Source organism: Chelonia mydas, chromosome 7 (genome assembly GCF_015237465.2).
Source record: "Chelonia mydas isolate rCheMyd1 chromosome 7, rCheMyd1.pri.v2, whole genome shotgun sequence".
NCBI classification, from domain to species: Eukaryota; Metazoa; Chordata; order Testudines; family Cheloniidae; genus Chelonia; species Chelonia mydas.
The window spans coordinates 54,539,670-54,558,288 of record NC_057853.1 but is presented as its reverse complement, the minus strand read 5'-3'; the positions used below and the strand labels follow the sequence as shown (position 1 = coordinate 54,558,288).

The window sequence follows — 18,619 nt, the reverse complement described above, 5'->3', positions numbered from 1 at the left end:
AGGAGTCAGACTAGTGGATCTGGAAGTCCCTTCTGGCCTTAAACTAAGGCACAGGCTGAGCTGTGCAGCTGGTTGGTAGCAGAGCCTGGAACAGAACTCAGGTCTCCTGACTCCTACTCTACTGAGCTAAGCACTAGACCACATTGTCTCTCTAACAGCACCTCCCTCAGCTGGAAGCCAGAGACCAGTGTAGACAAGAAACTGGGGTGGTTAGAAGCTATCACCTTAGCTAGAACCCAGAGTTCAGTCTTAGAAGACAGAGCTAGCTCATGGCTAGAGCCCAACACCCTTGGGTGGAGACTTAGAAAGCAGCAGCCTGGTGGTCTGTAATTAAAGTGGCGGGAGGGAAATCTTGCCTGGCAATCCAGCTCGGCTCAGCCCTGGCGGTTAGATGAAGGGGTTAATAAGGTATTATTTCCCAGCAAAAGCCCTGACGCTGCATTTCCTTGCGCCTGGCTTGGCCTAGCTCTGTGGATCAGAGGCTGGTTATCACTAATATTGAGCTGTTGTAACCTCTGTCCCCTTTGATTAAAGCGGCGCTGCTGTGAATTTCTCACTTAATCACGCCTTGGCTGGCGGGGTCAGCCTGTAACTCGGCAAGTTCAGAAAACTACAGTAGAGGAGATAAAGGTAAAATGTATTATGCAAATGTGATTATGATTGAGTCAGACTCCACCTGGCCCAGACCTCCTGCCATGGGCAAAGCTGAAGAGATATTAATAAAGAATCCGTCCTTCTGAGAGCTGATCTGTCCACAGGGGAAGTGGATAGGAAAAGCAACTCTCACTCCCCGCGACCCGCTGCATTGTTGGGGGGTGCAGGGTCGACAATGTTCCTGGAGCGTGCGGTGTGGTCAGGATGCTGGGGGCAGAGAGCCTGACCTCCCAGGGGTTTTCCTTTACAGCTGTTCCGTGGAGCACCTAGAAACGAGATCTTAGCCAAAAGGCCCCGAAGCAACAGCACTTCTTTCTGCTCCTCTCCTTGGGGTGAGGGGGTCAGTGGGAGGTGGCAGGTGACCGAGCAACTTTTGGCTGATTCCAGGTTCCCGAGGAGAGTCAAAGCAGCTTGTTGGTCTCAGGGGGACTAGGGGCCTGAGTACAAATCCTCAGGGAAAAACAAGGGTGCTGGTAAATTTCTCAGACTGGGTGATCATAGCGGTCCCTTTGGGTCTTAAAGTTTCTGAGAATGCACAAGCAGGAGGCAGGCACAGAACCAGGAATCAAGAGATCTGGGTTCTGGCACAGGCTTGCTGTGGGCATTGCCTTTCCTGGTGCCTCAGTTTCCCTGCCTGTACAATGCTACTACTGTGCAGAGGGGGTGTGAACATTGGCAATGCGTTTTGAGGTGCTTTGGAAGGGCACGCTATTGCCGTAATACCTGGAAGGCACGGCCCAGGCACACAGTGTGGGAAAGGCCCAGCCTACCTCCAACAGTTTATAAACTAAGCAGAGAAGACAGGCAAACAGTGGGAGGAGAGCGAGAGGCAAAGGGTCTTGCCCAAGGTCACCCAGTGGCAGAATCAGGAATAGACTCCAGAGTCCGGAGCCAATAGTGTTCCCTCTGGACCACACTACAGATCTGTCTCTTTCCTGCCCCCACCAGGAGTTGACTTTCTGTCTTGCTGGGGATTGCTTTGTTAAGCTGAGCCTGGGACACTGCTGGGGAGATGGGGATGCGGGGGTGGTGCTGTGATGAGACCAGGTGAGGGGAGAGGGGAGAGACCAAGCAGGAGAACTCCTGACATGGAGCAAAGTAGGGCTGACCTGGGGAGTAGGGCCCAGGGAATGGCTAGAGAAGTAGGCCCACTTCTGTGGTTCTGCAGTGCTGGTCTGAGCCAGGGAGCACAGCACAGGGGGTGGGAGTGGGGGGGCGCTGGAGGAGGAGTGAGCACGGCGGGGCATTTCTGATCAGACCCTCTAATTAACTGCTCGCTCTTGTTTTATTTCCTCCAATCTTTCCATTTTTGCATCATTTGTTTCCCCGTTCGAGCGAAACAGCGAGAAACTTTTTAAAATTTAAATTCCGGAGTGCTGGAGCTGGGCTCCCGCTGGGGAGAAAGTCCTGGAGCTCTGCTCCTGATGGCTTTGGGAACGGATGGCAATGTTTCATTGATTCCCGCTCCCTTCCAAAGGCAGGTACCATTCTGCTCGCTCGGGTCACGTGCTCCTCATTATGTGCTCAAACCTCAGAAGCAGGGGCCTGGAACCGCAATGCCTGCTGCTATCTGAAAGGCCCCTAAGCTTGAATTTTCATAGGTAACACAGGCAGATATCTTCCCATCATGGGTTCTTCCTCTATTTATGCCTGCCTTTCCCTTGGCTGCTGCGTGCTGCGCTGCTATAGACACCACAGATATTTATTCTGTATTTATTAGAGGTGTCAAATGCTCCTGCACATGTGGCTCAGGGAACATGGACTAGTGTGTGATCTAATTAAAATCACATGCAATCCCCTCTTTAACAAGGGAACACTAATGCTTAGCGCTCTTTGTCCAAGTGCTCTAGGGAAGTAACAGCATTATGGGCCCCGTTGTGCAGATGGAAGCACTGAGGGACTGAGAGGAAAGTGACTCACCCAAGGGCACGCAGTGAGGCAGTGGCAGGACTGGGAATAGACCCCAAGGCTCCTGATAGGCCAGTAACCTATCCCCTGCACTACACTGCCATCCTAGAAAAATGGATTGTCTCCTCATCTAGCTGTCCCCACACCCACTGCAGACCTTTGAGCGAAGAGATTGGCCATGCACCATGCTCTAAAGGTAATAAACTAAGCTTCTGGCTGGGGAAGCAGATGCCACAGTCAAAGGTTCTCCACTGAGAGCTCCTAGCAGCCAGCCCCATGATGTTTCAATCTAAGGACTGTTAACTTGAGCAGCCAGCTGGTCTCCATCAGCAGAGCAAAGGCAGATAGCACTGAACAGGGCTCTGTAAACCAGAATCAGTGCCTTGCACTGCCCCTGTGAATTGTAAACCAGTGTGGTGACTGAAGAATGGGTATGATGGGCCACAGCCTCAGCTAGGGTGGATCTGGCTTGTGGTGCAGGATGTTCCCAGTGACAGCGGCATGCAGCACAAACTGGACTTCCAAAGTGCCCTTCAACTATAGTGTCGTTTCCAGTAGCAACTCTAGATCAGTATTTTGGACGGGCCACTCCAACTTCGGACTGTGCCTCCCCACCCTGGGCTGGGGTTGATAATTTGTTCATGGAAGTGGAGACATCTGCCTTATTCCTCCCCTGGGGCAGTCCTGCTGTTACAGCGCTCCCGACCGGCATGGGCGTGGCACACCACGCCTGAACTCCCCCTATGGAAACCGGACATGTCACAACAAGCAGCCGGGGTGGTGCATGGAGACAGGGATGAGGCTGGGTTAGGGCAAGAGTTTGAGCCAACTCTGCCCTCACATGGAGATCAACAGGCTCTTCAGCCTTTACCCTAGGCCAGTGCTGGGTGCACCTGACGATCCTGCCCACAGTTTGCGCCCTGTCATAGTCATAGCTCAGGCACGTCAAAGGCAAAAGCGCCCCCTGGGTCTCACTGCAGCTAGTCCGTCTCTCCCCCGCCTGAATGCCTTCCCATCTGTCCTATGGCCCATCCTCCCCTTTGCCTTCTATGGCAACAGTGACTGCCTCATTCCCAGGAGACTCACCAGGCGAGAAGCATCCCAAGGCTACAAGCTGGGCTTCTTTTACCTTGGAAAGGAGTAGCCAGGAAGGGGCCCCGTTTGCCTAGAACACCAGCATTTCTTCAGCCCGGGCGGAGGGGTGGGGAGGGGAGGTATTTGGGTTCAGGAAGTGGAATGGCTTATAGGTGAGGACAAGGCTGACGATTTTCCGTCACCACACAGGACTAGTCACCCCTGCATCCCCCCACCCAGTGCTGGAGAGGTTTGCTCCTCCTGGGAAGAGGGGGTGAACTCTGTCTCCATGTTCATCCAATCCTAAGCCTCCTCCTCCACCACCAGTGGACCCCAAGTGCCCACCCAACCCAGGCCTAGACCCCACCATCATATTTATTCATGGGGGCTGGGATTCCCAAAGGAGCGGAATGAAGTTGGCACCCAATTCCTACTGACAGCCAATGGGAGCTGGGCACCTCCCTCCCATGCTTAAGGTGCTTGGGAGCGCTCTGCTGTATTCTGGGTCCAGCTGTGCACAACAAGAGACTCACAGCGCCCTGCCTCCATACTCTGGGAAGCCCTGACACGTTACCTCCCTTAGGCTGCTTTGGAAATCCAGCCTCTGGGGTTTTCCCATCCTCACTGCTCTCCTGGAACCACAGAATCAAAGAACCATAGGGTCAGAAGGGACCACAGAGGTCATCTAGTCTAACCCCCTGCCAAGATGCAGGAGTTGTTGGGTCTAAACCATCCAAGACAGATGGCTACCCAGCCTCCAGTGAAGGAGCTTCCACAACCACCCTAGGCATCTGTTCCACTGGCCTACTGGTCCTACAGTTAGGAAGCTTTTCCTGAGATTCAACCTAAATCTGCTCTGTTGTAGTTTGAACCCATTGCCTCTTGTCCTGCCCTCTGTGGCAATGCAGAACAATTTTTCTCCATGTTTTTTATGGCAGCCTTTCAAGTATTTGAAGACCATTATCCTATCCCCCCAGTTAATCTCCTCTTTTCCAAACTAACCATACCCAGTTCCTTCAGCCTTTGCTCACGTGGCTTGCTCTCCATCACTTTGATCATCCTTGTCACTTGCCTCTGGATCCTTTCCAGTTTCTCTACATCCTTTCTATATGGTGGTAACCAAAAACTGGACACAGTACTCCAGCGGAGGCCTAACCAGTGCCAAGCAGAGCTGTACTGTCACCTCCCGTGACTTGCATGCTCTGCCTCTGTTAATGCAACCCAAAACTGCATTTGCTTTTTTCACCCCAGCACTGTATTGCTGGCTCATGTTGAGGCTGTGATCCTAATGGACTGCGGGGGGATTTTCTAAAGTGCCTAAGTGCCTAAGGAGCACATGCCCCCATAGGACTGGAGCGCCTCAATTACCTAGGCACCCTGAAGTCCAGCCTTGCTCTCCAGTGGTCATGCAATTGGCCAGACTGACCTGCACGGTCACGCTGGGGAAGGGGAGCCAGGCTGGTCATTGCCAAGCCTGGCAACATACACTAGCAAGGCCTTGGGGAAGCTGTCTGTGGGAGTCATTGATCCCCATCTGCAAAGCACTACGCTAGGTTACCTGAAGGCATGGGAGGGGCTACCCCACCCTACCTGAGCCTCACTTGTCAGGGAGTGTCCTTTGGATCAGCTGTCTGTGGTGCTCTTCTCTCCTCATCACCCAGCCTCCTGCAGGCGATTCCATTGTGGAGCCTTGGGGCCAATCCCAGTCCTCCCCTCCAGCCGTTCTATGCTGCCCCGGCAGGATATTTGGGAGCCAGGGGAGTCACAGCAGTCCTACACTGACTGCCTTGGTACAAAGCCCAGCACAGGCAGGGTGGCAGGAGCAGGACCAGAGGTGGGAGGCCATGGTGGGGTGGGTCTGTTACTCACACTGCTACAGAGATTGAGCTGCTGTGGACAGTAGATAATCCTTAAGGGGCTGCCATGAATTAGAGCATTCCTGGGGCTGCTCTGATTTACACTGGGGACCCATTTCATCCCTGGCATAGCCCAGCATCCCGAGGGTGCCAAAAATGGCTTAAAGCTACCTCCTTCTGTTTGGAGGTGCAACGTAGAACCTCAGCCTTATCGTTGTCACAGCTGAAGCTTTTAGAGTGTGCCCATCACCCTAATATCCTGCCTTCCCCCCTCCTCTTCTTCCTCCACTCTTCCTTTCCCTTCTCTCTTCCCCCTCTGCCTTCCACTCCCCTGCCTGAATTTGCTGCTTCTTGATTAAAATGTTGACTTTAACTTGGAATTAACCTGATTAATGTAATTGAAAGTAAAAGTCCACTACTCAGCACTTTGGATGATGAGTGGAGATGGATTGAGAAAGAAAGCTTTCAGATTGAATACACTTCTCTCCTCTGGCTGTTAATTGCACCGTTTACTGGTACCTGACTCACTGACCGTCAGTGTTTAGGCCAGTTAATGATGATACACAGTCCATACTTTCCAGAGATAATTAAAAAAAACATTTCAGCAGCCTCTGTGCTGCAGGGAGCTTTCCTGCCTGTCGCAGTCAGCAGGCCCCAGGGCTTGCAGCGTTTGAAGATGGAAACGACTGCTCCTTGGGTGCACCGAGTTGAGCTGGCCTTTGTTCTGCTGTTGGGGAGGGAGGAGCAATGGTAGCAGTTCTAAACTCCTGCTCTAATGTCCTGGACTCCAGAGTGTAAGATAGGCGGTGCCCATTTAGCTCACTGGGGCAGGAAACTTGTCACCATGCTTCCTACAAGGAAGGCTGGTCTTGTGGGTAAGGCCCAGGGCTGAGACTTAGCAGCCCTGGGTTTGATTCCTTACTCAAGGCCAGATTCTTAAGTATTTAGGAACCTAACTAGGCAGATAAGCACCTAGCTGCCTAACTCTCATTGAATCCCACGCAACTGAGGTGTTGATGTGCATTTAGAAGTCCCCTTATCTACAGCTTTAAACACCTAAAGGCTTGTTAAAATCTTGCCCTCTGTGCTTCAATTCATGATCATGAAACATTCGCTGAGAGAAGGGGCAGATGGGGAGTTTCAAAGTCTGTATGGAAGCAGGAAGGCAATGGAGGCAGGGAACCCAAGCATGATATGGTTAATGGCCCAGTGGCTCAAGAAGCTATTCAGATCAAATCTGGTCACAGCCACACCATGAGAAAGGAACGTCAATTATACTGGGAGAAACGTAAGATGCGGGTTGCGGTGATGAAGAACTTTGTCTAGCAAATAACCAACCACATTCAACAAATAGCCAGACATCCTTTACATAGCCCAGAAACATAACACCTGGCAAAGAATCAGCAGGAGCTATGAGAGGGATCAGAACATTGCAGAGAAACTAAAACCATCTCGTTGTGGCAATCTTCACCGCAGATGATGTTGTGGAGATCCCTTCCCTGGACCTAGTCTGTTCGGGCAAGAAAGGTGAGGCACTGTCAGAGACTGAGGTGTTAGAAAAGTATATTAGAACAAGCCCCCAGGTGTAGATGGTTTCACACAAGACCATACGCTGCCATGCTTTGTTATGCAATGACTCCAGACTCCGTGCTACTGGCCTGGCGTGGTAAAGTGTCCTACCATGGAGGACAGAATAAGGCTGCCCTCCCCAGAAATCTTTTGCAAAGGCTTTGGGAGTACATCCAGGAGAGCTTTATGGAGATGTCCCGCTCCATCCCCAGACACGTTAACAGACTTTTCCAGTAGCTGTACTGGCCGCAAATTAATCATTAAACATGCTTGCTTTTAAACCATGTATTATATTTACAAAGGTACCCTATACAGAGGTCCCTTCTCCACCTTGCGGGTCCAGGAGCCCGCCTTGGGTGGGTTCAGCGGGTACTGGCTCCAGGTCCAGGGTGAGAAACAGTTCCTGGCTCTCGGTTTCTCCACTTGCTTGCTGTGCGCTATCTTCAACCTTCTCCTCCTCCTCCTCATCTTCCTCGTCCCCAAAATGCGCATCCCTGCTGCATGATAATCCATTGATGGAGTCAAAGCACAGGGGTGGGGTAGTGGTGGCTACACCCCCTAGAATGGCATGCAGCTCATCATAGAAGTGGCATGTCTGGGGCTCTGACCCCGAGTGGCCATTTGCTTCTGTTTTTTTGGTAGGCTTGCCTGAGCTCCTTAAGTTTCATGTGGCACTGCTGCGGGTCCCTGTTATAGCCTCTGTCCTTCATGCCCTTGGAGATTTTTTCAAATGTTTGGGCATTTCGTCTTTTGGAATGGAGTTCTGATAGCACGGATTCGTCTCCCCATACAGCGATCAGATCGCATACCTCCCGTTCAGTCCATGCTGGAGCTCTTTTGCGATTCTGAGACTCCATCATGGTCACCTCTGCTGATGAGATCTGCACTCACCTGCAGCTTGCCACACTGGCCAAACAGGAAATGAGATTCAAAAGTTCGAAGGCCTTTTCCTGTCTACCTGGCCAGTGCATCTGAGGTGAGAGTGCTGTCCAGAGCGGTCACAATGGAGCACTTTGGGATAGCTCCCGGAGGCCAATACCGTCGAATTGCGACCACACTACTCCAAATTCGACCAGGCAAGGTCGATTACAGCGCTAATCCCCTCGTCGGGGGAGGAGTACAGAAATAGAGTTTAAGAGCCCTTTAAGTCGAAGTAAATGGCTTCGTCGTGTGGCCATTTACCCTTCGTCGTGCGCAGGGCTAAATCGATCTAACGTTGCTAAATTCAACCTAAACTCGTAGTGTAGACCAGGGCTTGAACTTGTAAAAAGCCTTTGACAAAGTCCCCTACAGGAGATGTTAAGGAAAGAAAGTAGCCATGCGGTGAGAGGCAAAGTACTGTCCTGGATCAGAAATGGGCTAAGGAGTCGAAACCCAAGAGTAACTAGTCAATGTTCAATGTGGTGAAAGAGTTGCACGGGTGATCCATGGCTTTGTAATAGTGCCCAAGTTGTTTAGCACAGAATCATAGAAATGTCAGGCTGGCAGTGTCCTCAGAAAGGTCATCTACTCCACCCCCCACATTGAGGGAGGCTTACATACCCCTAGATAATCCCTGGCAGGTGCCTGTGTAACCTATTCTCCAGTGATGGGGATTCCACAACCTCCCTTGGTAACCTGTTCCAGTGCTCAACTAACCTTAGAGTTAGAAAGTTTTTCCTAATATCCAACCTAAATCTTCCATGTTGTAAACTGAGCTGATTCCTTCTTGTCTTGCCCTCTGTGGACACAAAGAAAAATTGATCACCATTCTCTTTATAAGAACATTTGACATATTTGAAGACTGTTATTAGGTCCCCCCTCAGCCTTCTCTTCTTGAGACTAAACATGCCCAGTTCTTTCAACCTTTCCTCACAGGTTGTGTTTTCTAAACCTGGTTATCATTTTTGTTGCTGTCCTCCGGACTCTCTCCAATTTGTCCACATCGTTTTTAAAGTGTGGCACCCAGAACTGGATATAATACTGCAACTGACGCTTCACCAGTACTGAGTAGAGTGGGACAGTTACCTCAGGGTTCTTACATACGACACTCCTGTTAACGTACCCCAGAATGATATGAGCCTTTTCTGTAACTGAATCACACCATTGGCTCATATTCAGTTTCTGATCCACTATAATCCACAGATCCTTTTTGGCAGCACTACCACCTACCCAGTTATTCCCCATTCTGTAGTTGTGCATTTGATTTTTCCTTCCTAAGTAGAATCCTTTGCACCTCTCTTTATTGAATTTCATCTTGTTGATTTCAGACCAATGCTCCAAGACCATTTCGAATTCTAATCCTGTCCTCCAAAGTGCTTGCAACCCCTGCCAGCTTGGTATGATATCTGCAAATGTTGTAAGTGTACTCTCCAGTCCATCAAAGTTGTTAGTGAAAATAATGACTAGTACCAGACCCAGGACCGGCCCCTGTGGGACCTTGATATGTCCTCCCAGTTTGACAGCTGAGTATGATTTTGCAACCTGTTGTGCACCCACCTTATAATGATTTCATCTGGACCCCATTTCCCTAGTTTGCTCATAAGAATGTCATGTAGAACTGTGTCAAAAGCCTTGTTTGAATTCATTCACTAACAACCCATGTGAAGAGCAATCTGGCCCAGAGACTCAGCAGCCACGTTTAGATCCCAAACAAACAAAACTAGCCCAGAGTCCGACCATCCTTCGCAGCAAGTTTCCAAGCACTGAGGTTGCCCTGCACGCCCCATTCTCCCCCACCAGCACAATGTTTCCAGCGAAGTCCAGTGTTTCAGTTTAAAGGGCCACAGTATGGAATTAAGACTAATGCACCGACCGTCCCACCGAACAGTGGTGATAGCTTCACCTGTCGCATTGCTCCAGCGGAAGCTAATTCAGTGCCATTCGAAGTAAAATATATGCACAGGAAACACAACCGTTAATTCGGGCATGAGTAGAAGTCGCACTTTCACTCGTTTCTCAGGAAAGTGCCAGGTAAGCGGCTGGGTGGGTGCCAGTGGCCAGGGAAACCGGGGTCAGGGAGGACACTGGCAGGGACAGGAACTGTGGAGTGTCTCCAATTATTGTCCCTTTGCTCAGGCCTGGGAGGAATTGTGTGCAGTGCAGGAACTGCATGGCGTTTAATGAAGAGGGGCTCAGGGCAATCTGCTTCTGGGAGTGAAAAGAATGGGAAGAATTGTTAGGGATAGTCCAGGGCTTGAACTAGGAGAGGGGGATTCAACAGGGTTGGGGATCCAGTTGCCACTGGGAGCTGGCACCTAACTGCTTTCGGTGCCTTTGAAAGTCCCCCCCCAGGACAATGGGGAGATCTGGCTGGCCATCAGGGGAAGGTTTCCTGGCTATGGGCTAGATCCTGCCCATGACTCCGATGGGGTGGCACAGAGGGAACGGAGCACCCAATATGATCTCCCACAGGAAGCAGTGGGACCCTGAGTGCTCTAGTTACAGAGAACTGGGCCCTTCCAGGGATGGAGTAGGGGCTCTAATAGGTCTCTAGTAGAGTCGGTTCCGTGAGCCCTGTGTGAGGGGGTGGCACTGCCCAGACCCCTTAGGGGAAGGAGGTCCCGCTATGGGGGAGGAAGAGCAGCAGAAGGGGTTGCTGTGGAAGCATGGAGGCCAGCCAGGCTCTCCTTTGCTATTCCACACACACACACACAGCCCCCTGCACTAAGTGACATCAAGCCTCATTATTTTCATCACAGGCCACATTTGTAACCTGTTACCAAGTAAATTGTGATAAAATAGACTGCAGCAGCCCAGGCTCTGACTTTCTTCGCTGAAAGCCTACGGGGAGCCTAGCAGCCAGGCAGAGAGCCTGGCACAACTAACTTCTTAAAGGGGCGGGGCACCTTTCCGTACAACAGCAGGGCTTAAAGCATGGCAACATACACCAGAAGGTGGTTTAACAACATTCCCCTCACACTTTCCATGCAGGAATCACAAACATGAATTGGTTCATCCTCATGTCAGCCCCAGGAGCTAGGTCAGTATCATTATCCTCATCTTACATCTGGGGAAACTGAGGCACAGGGAGATGCAACCTGCCCAATGTCACCCCGCGTCTGGGCTGGGAACAGACTCGCAGCCTCCTGACTCCCAGTCCTGTCCCTGAAGCACAAGACGGGCTCCTCACGGTCTAGGATTAAAGTAGCAGTGTGAGCAACTGTGAAACATTTCTCTGCCTCCTCCACGCCAGGTGAGTCCTACTGAGCCTGGACAGTGCTGGGGGTCAGCTGCCTGCTGGGCTCTCTCTCTTTGGAGAGTCTGAAGGCAGCTGAGGGTTTCCCAGTTACTAAAAGGGATCTGCTTGTAGAAACAAGTTCTATCTTAGCTCCTTTGCAGCCCATTACCATGGCATCTGAGCACCTCACATGGATGAATGTATTTACCCACCTGACACTGCTGGCAGGTAGGGCAGTGCTATCATCACCCACTTTACAGAGGGGAAACTGAGGCACAGAGCAACTAAGGCTCAGATCTTCAAAGGTATTTAGATTCCTATATTCCATTAAATCAAGGTAAGTTAGAAACATAAGTACCTTTGCGGACCTGGGCCTAAGTGACTTGCCCAAGATCACATGGGAAATCTGTGGCAGAGCAGGGAATTGAATCTAGGTCTCAGGCCAGTGCCCCAACTCCATGGCCATCCTTATGCCATACTCTGGTACACAGAGAAGTGGCCATCACAGTCACTGTATTCACAGCAAGGAATTATGGTCATTCTTTGTATTCTGGTGGCACCTGGGTTCTCAGCTGAGATCAGAGCCCCCTGGGTGCTAGGCACTGTGCATGCACACAGTTAAAGACCATCCCGGGATACACTTCATAAGATGATACCCTCTATACATGGTTTATAGAGGGTTAATACAGGATCACTAGCTGTTATAGGCATGTTACAGACATGAGGAGCATGTGTTTTCGATGGCCACAAGCACAGCAGTAAAAGGTGTTTGGGATGGTTAGAAGCAACCACTGTTGGACTCTAACAACTGGTAACAGCAGATTGGCCATTTATTAAGACATCTGTTCATCAGGCGTTATCCGGGTTTAATCATACCTTAATAGAACGTGTGACCCATTCTCTTGTCCAGCAGGCAAAAGGAGCACTGGGCTCTGCCAGGTGACACAAGGCATCTACGGCAAAGCCAGATCTCCAGAGTCCCTCCTTCCACTCACACCATGACCGGGGTGAACATAATTTTAAGCCAGTCTGGTTTATTGCTAAAGCTACACCACTGCAATAGGTGGCTGTGCTGGTTGGGGAATGTAGCAGAACTCCATTGTCGCCCGCCTCTACTGCCCAGGGCACCTGCTCTTCTGGTGCTCATTAACGTCTTTTCATTAGTGATATTCTTCTCCCTCTCTTTCCTTCCTTCCTTCCCTCAGGCTGGTATCCCTGCCTCTCCCCTTACCTTCCCCAGATGTGTTCTGGTCCAGTCCTGCAATCCTCCCTCAGACAGCACTCCTGTGGAAGTGCGGCCCATGCAAGGGCTGAATAAGGCCTCCAGCATCTGGGCCTCTGTTTATTCCTCTGGGGTTAAAAGACTTGCCCAGTCACAGCGCTAGGAATGGAACCAACGTCTCCTGGCTCCCAGTCCAAGTTCCAAGCTTGTTTTGTATATTCCAATCTAACCTTGCCCTCTCTCATTGTGTTCACTCTTCAGACCGTACCTTTCTACTAACTGATTTCCCCACTTCTATTTTCCCCATGTGCTGTTAGCACTCATTCAGATTTCTCCTGTCTTGTTGTAAAGAAACACACCTCTTGTTATGGGTTGGCACCTCCATGATTTAGACTTAGATTCCTTGAATAAGACATTTCCAGACAAATCAACACTGACCCCAGCACCCAAGGTGAAGTTCCTTCCACCCCACATAGGCTACCAGCCCTGGATCATCAACAAATACAAGAGCCCTGTATGGTGGGAAGTTCCATCATTCCAGCAGATGGGTTCGTGGAGAGGACAGCGTTGCAGCCCTAGACGCAGCACTGCAGGCAGCCCCCTGGGTGGTGGTGGTTTCCTGAAGGGTCAGGACTGCGAGTTCTGCTGTACGTGAAATTCTCTATTCTTTCATGAATTGAGGGTTGGCTGGTATGGAGAAAGTGACTGGAATAGCTCCCTATTTGGACACTGTTCTGGAATGAAAGTGACTTGATTCCAGAAGAATGTTGTGGAAGTACATTAATATTCCAGAATAAAGAATTATTAATCTAGAATTATTCTGGAATGGAGTGTCCATGTGGAGACATGTTCTGGTCAATTTCCACACATAGACCAGATATATCCATACACACTTCTACTTTGGCCAGGTGGCAGCTTCGTCCTCACAGCCTAGCAGTCTGGGGCACACTTGGCAGGCTGGCTTCTCTGGGAAGGGACAGCCCTGTGCTTATGGCAGCCATTGCTTCCCTTCGGAGAGCATTCCATAGTTGACTAGATCTCACTGGAGGACGGACCCTCGGGCTGAACAGCAAACACACACTACTCCTCTGAATAGCCTCATTGACTCAGATGGGCCTACACATGGGAGCAATGTTAGTTACATGCATAAGTGTTTGTAGCATCAGGCACTGAATTTCTCCTCCTTTAATTCCACCCCATTACTCCTCTTTATACCCCCGACTCACTGCCAGTAATTCCTCTCCTGCCTTGGAGACAGACCCTAAATCATGCTGAGTAGCACCTGACTCCGTGATTGGTCCATTGACTTCAGTGGCATAAGATGCTCTTCAAGGTGCTAGTTGCCCAGACACAAAGATGTGGGTGTGGTACAAGAACCCAATTATTTATCTGTATTACCGTAGCACCTAAGAGCCCTAGTCATGGACCAGGAGCCCATTGTGCTAGGTGCTAAACAAACACAGACCAAGCAGACAGTGATTGCCCCAGAAAGCTGCCTTAGGTCCCCATTTATACAATCACAGGATATGGTCTGCTTTTACAGTGGGGTGCAGAGTACAGACACTGAGCACCCCCCTAGCCCAGGTATAAATAGCAATGTACACAGTGAGGCACTTCGTAGGCGAGTGGAGAGCAGACAGGCCTGAACCCCCAGGGTATATACCCTACACAGCTCTCTACATGCCCAAGTAGTGCCTTGCCCATCTACGCTGCTAGGCTATGCCTCTGTGCTGCCGAAGCCTTTCACTGCTGCCTGTAGCTACACATTCCCTACACTGCAAGGGTAGACCAGGCCTAAGAAGACAGGCGTTACCCAGGATGGGCCAGATTCTGCTCTCAGCTGCACTGGTGTAAGTCATGGACGATCCCACTGACATCAGTGGGGTTCCTCTGCATTTTCACCAGCATAAGGATGGGGGAGTCTAGCTGTAGACATTCCTAGATAGTAGGGTTGCCAACCCGCCAGGATTGGCTGGGAGTCTCCCAGAACCAGCCTCAATCTCCCGGTGACTATTAATGGCAACCCGGGAGATTTTAATAGGCCAAAGTCCGGTGGGCGGCGCAGCGTGGCTCCCGAAAGCAGCCAGCATGTTCAGCTCCTAGGTGCAGGGGTGGCCAGGGGGTCACTACGTGCTGCCCCTGCCCCGAGAGCTGACTCCACAGCTCCCATTGGCTGGGAATCACAGCCAATGGGAGCTGGGGGGGGGGGGGCGGTGCCTGCAGGCAGGGACAGCTCACAGAGCCATCTGGCTGCCCTGAGCCTTGGAGCCGGACATGCCGGCCGCTTCTGGGAACCGCCCGAGGCAAGTGCCGCCCAGCTGGAGCCTGTACCCTGCAACCCCTCCCGCACCCAACCCCCAGCCATGAGCCCCTTCCCACACCCAGACTCCCTCCTGGAGCCCACACCTGGCACCCCAACCCCCAGCCCTGAGCCACCTCCTGCACCCAAACTCCCTCCTGGAGCCCACACCCCAAACCCCCTTCCACACCCCAACCTTGGCCTGCAGAGACTGCCCTCACTGGTGGGGTCAAAGGCGAATCAAGTCTCCATGTGCATTAAGTGCTGGGGTTTCCACATCCCAACTGGCCTGGAGAGGTGGCCTGTGGAATGGTCCAAGGCCTCCACCAGGTCTCTCTAGTGCTGAGTAATTCAGGCGGCTCAGAAAGCTGGGCGCCAGCAGCTATTCAGGGCTCTATGGAGAGCTAGGGATCATGTCACTGAGCTGCTTACAGTGGGAGCCAAGAGAGCCACCGGCCTGGGATCGGGTGTCAGGAGGTGCGAAGGCACAGTGCCGGGAAGCTGCTTCCCAGCTGCCTCGGGCACCAGCTCCTGCTTGCAGCCACCTGCACCTCGATCAAAGGCATCTTGGATTATTCAGGTGCCCCTGGAAAGCTCTCCTATGGCGGCAAGGAAAGGCTGTTTGGCTAGGAATGAAGTGCTCATCGTAGGCAGCAGGGCAAAGTCTCACTCCTCCTTTGCACACACAACAGCAGTGGCAGGAGAGCTCTCCCCCTTCATCACACCAGGCCTCATAATTAGGCCAGGGCCCTGTGACATGCAGTGCTCCTTCCACTCCCATTAGCTTCCAATTTAGAACAGCATAAAATCAGGCCCATTTCACAGCCCATCCCTGCTCTGCAGATCCAGAGACGACTTGGGGCCTGCTGAGAGGGTGGGAGGGGGGCAGAGTGCGGGCAGCCGGCTTCACCAGCCTTACTGAGCATGCTCAGTACAAGCGAAGCAGCAAGTCTTGGGGTGGGGCACCTGACCCCGCATGCCCCCATCCACCTGTCACCTCTGATATGTATCCCAGCATCCTTTGTGCTGCCTTCCATAGTGCTTCAGTCCTGTGGAAATCGGCGCCTTTTGTTTAAGGGAGCTTCTGGCACACCCCCTTTCATGGCATTCCGTTTCTCCGGTCATTTTGGTCCGGAGGGCTTTTATTTTACATTAAAGGTGAGCAAACAAGATGGCACCAAAGTGCAGCCTACATGAGAGCGAGCGCTCTGTGCTCTCTCCACCGGCACCACACTGCATCTGCCCTGCTCCATGCCCGGGCAGCTGCCTCCAGTGAAAGCAGCCTCCCAGGCATAGAAAATGAAATCCTAACAGTTGCACCACTTAGGCAGATTAAAAGCCTAGGAAAAGGAACTGGAGTGGGGTCAGGTCTCTCCCCACCCATGAACAACTGCTGGCGATTCCCGTTTGTGAGGTGTGAGGACAGCAACCCACAGGCTACGCTGAAGCAGAGACATCTCAGTGTTGGCAGATGCAGCTGTCCTGCAAGGAGGGACCACGTTCTGTCCCCACAACACATGTACCCTGTGTTTCAGCCTTGTGTGTGCAGCCAAGCCTGGAACTGCCCACATAAAATGGAAACGCCACAAAATGAAGAAAAAGGAAGCAAAATTTAATGCCATCTACTTCCTGAGCAAATGCAAGAAACAAAACATTGCCGGAGGTCTCACCACCTATAACTTCCTGACCGCTACACACAACTCCAAATGTGCCGAACAGCTCTGCAGACGGACTTCAGAAAAACTGAGGAACCACTTACTGCATCTCACATACTTCAGAAGGGGCCACCTCAAACAAGAAATCACCACATGCTCCCACACATTGCAAGGTGGAGAGCGGGGGGGGGGGAAGGGATCAGGAAATTTACCTGGAAATCATGTGAGAAGTCCAAAACAGCTACCAAAAAACCTGATGACAGCCATCCAACACAAAAAGAAAGTGGAACCAACTACAACTACTTCACAAGCCACAGAACACCATATCTGGGAGAAGCCATGGCACCCATATCTACCCCATGGACACTACACAACACCTGAACATCAGTTTATCAAGACTACCCCGAACTGGAGCTGAATTAGCTGTACTCTAAGGGAAATGAACTTCTGCCTCACTACAAAACCTTTTACTGTACTAACGTGGAGAATTCTTCTGCCGACTCCACCTAAAAAATTCTTTCACAACTAGTTCACAGTTACCATGTCCCCACAAACAATCATAAGAAATAAGAATCCTCTCCCTGGACAGAGTGCATGAAGTCACACACTTGATCATTTCATTGATTGTCTCAGAAAAAATACTGACTGTGAAATCCTTAACAAACATCACATCCACCACAGTCTCTCCGCTGCCAAGAGGACAGTTATGCAGTCCCTGAAATCTAACCACCACACAGATAAAGGTTGTAGTCCTCAACCACAATGACTATATTAATGAGGCCAATCGTTGACTCTCCGACACCACCTACCAAAAAGTACTCAAAGAAGTACTCCACACCACAATTTACCCAGGAATTTAAGTTTATCATCAAATCTTTCCCCAAACAACTTCAAGACAGAAACTCTACAAGCTCATCTGCCAAGAAGCCACCCCCAGGGACCTTCTGCATGCTTCCCAAGATACACAAGCAAGGGAACCCAGACAGACCATATCTGGCCACAGCGATCTTACTGAAAGAATGTCAGGACTCACAGAAACCATCCTCAAGGCCACTCACCACAAAAAGAGCCAGCTTCTTCCAGGACACTACTGGCTTCCTTCATAAACACCACAACATTAACAACCTCCCTCAGAACACTATCTTTGCCACCATGGTTGTCATCTCCCTATACACCAACATCTCTCACAAGGACGACATTGCTGCCTGCCTAGCACATATACTAAAATTGCAACGATACAGAGAAGATTTGCATTGCCCCTGCGCAAGGATGACATGCAAATTCAAATATTTACAAGACAATGGACAAGTCTCAGCTCTCCACCCCAAAAACACATCGTCAAACTCATCCCTTTCATCCTCACCCATAACAATTTTATATTCAACAAACACTTTGTCCAAACCCTGGGAACAGCCCTGGGTACTAGGATGGCTCCCCAGTATACCAACCTCTTCCTGGGTCACTTTGAAGAAGAATTTTTGGACAAATGTGCCACAGAACCAATGATATATCTGTGATACATTGATGATATTTTCATCCTCTGGACAGACAGCAAACTCCCTCAGATTTCCATCACAACTTCATTAAACTCTCTCTGGAACACTCTCACACTAGCATCAACTTTTTGCACACCAGGATCAGTTTCAACAATGGACCCCTACAGACAACTACATACAAGAAACCCACAGATCACCACACCTACCTTCACAGATCTAGTGAACAGCCCCAAACACAACAAGAAATTGGTCTTCTACAGCCAGGTACTCAGATACCACAGAATATGCTCCAAAGAGAAAGTCTGGGATATACACCTTAACACATTCAAAACCGCCTTCACCAGACAAGGACACTCCACCAGAAAATTATATTGCATCATGGAATGGGTCACCCAAATAACCCAAGAGAACCTGCATCAATTAAGAAATAAAACCTGCTACGATTGCACACCCTTAGCTGTCTCCTACCACTCCACACTGGAACCCATAAAAGGTATCAAACTACTACAACCCATACTCAAGGGGGACCCCATCCTGAAAGAAATATTTCCTAAACTTCCTCTTCTGGCCTTCAAACAACCCCGCAACCTCTCCAAACTCATCATCACAAGCAAGCTCCCCACAGCCCAGGGCACTCCAACTCAAAGCAGCACCAGACCCTGCCAGAACAACGGATGCAAAACCTGCAGACACATCTCCACTGCTACAATGATCAACATCCCCCATA

At 50.7% G+C, this 18,619-nt stretch overlaps 1 non-coding gene across 1 annotated transcript; it reads left to right on the top strand.

Moving 5' to 3' along the window:
- Window positions 1–17,594: 17,594 nt before the first annotated feature.
- On the top strand, window positions 17,595–17,701 carry LOC114019754. The gene has a single exon (XR_003564758.1). It is a non-coding gene; the product is annotated as a U6 spliceosomal RNA (small nuclear RNA).
- The last annotated feature ends 918 nt before the right edge of the window (window positions 17,702–18,619 follow it).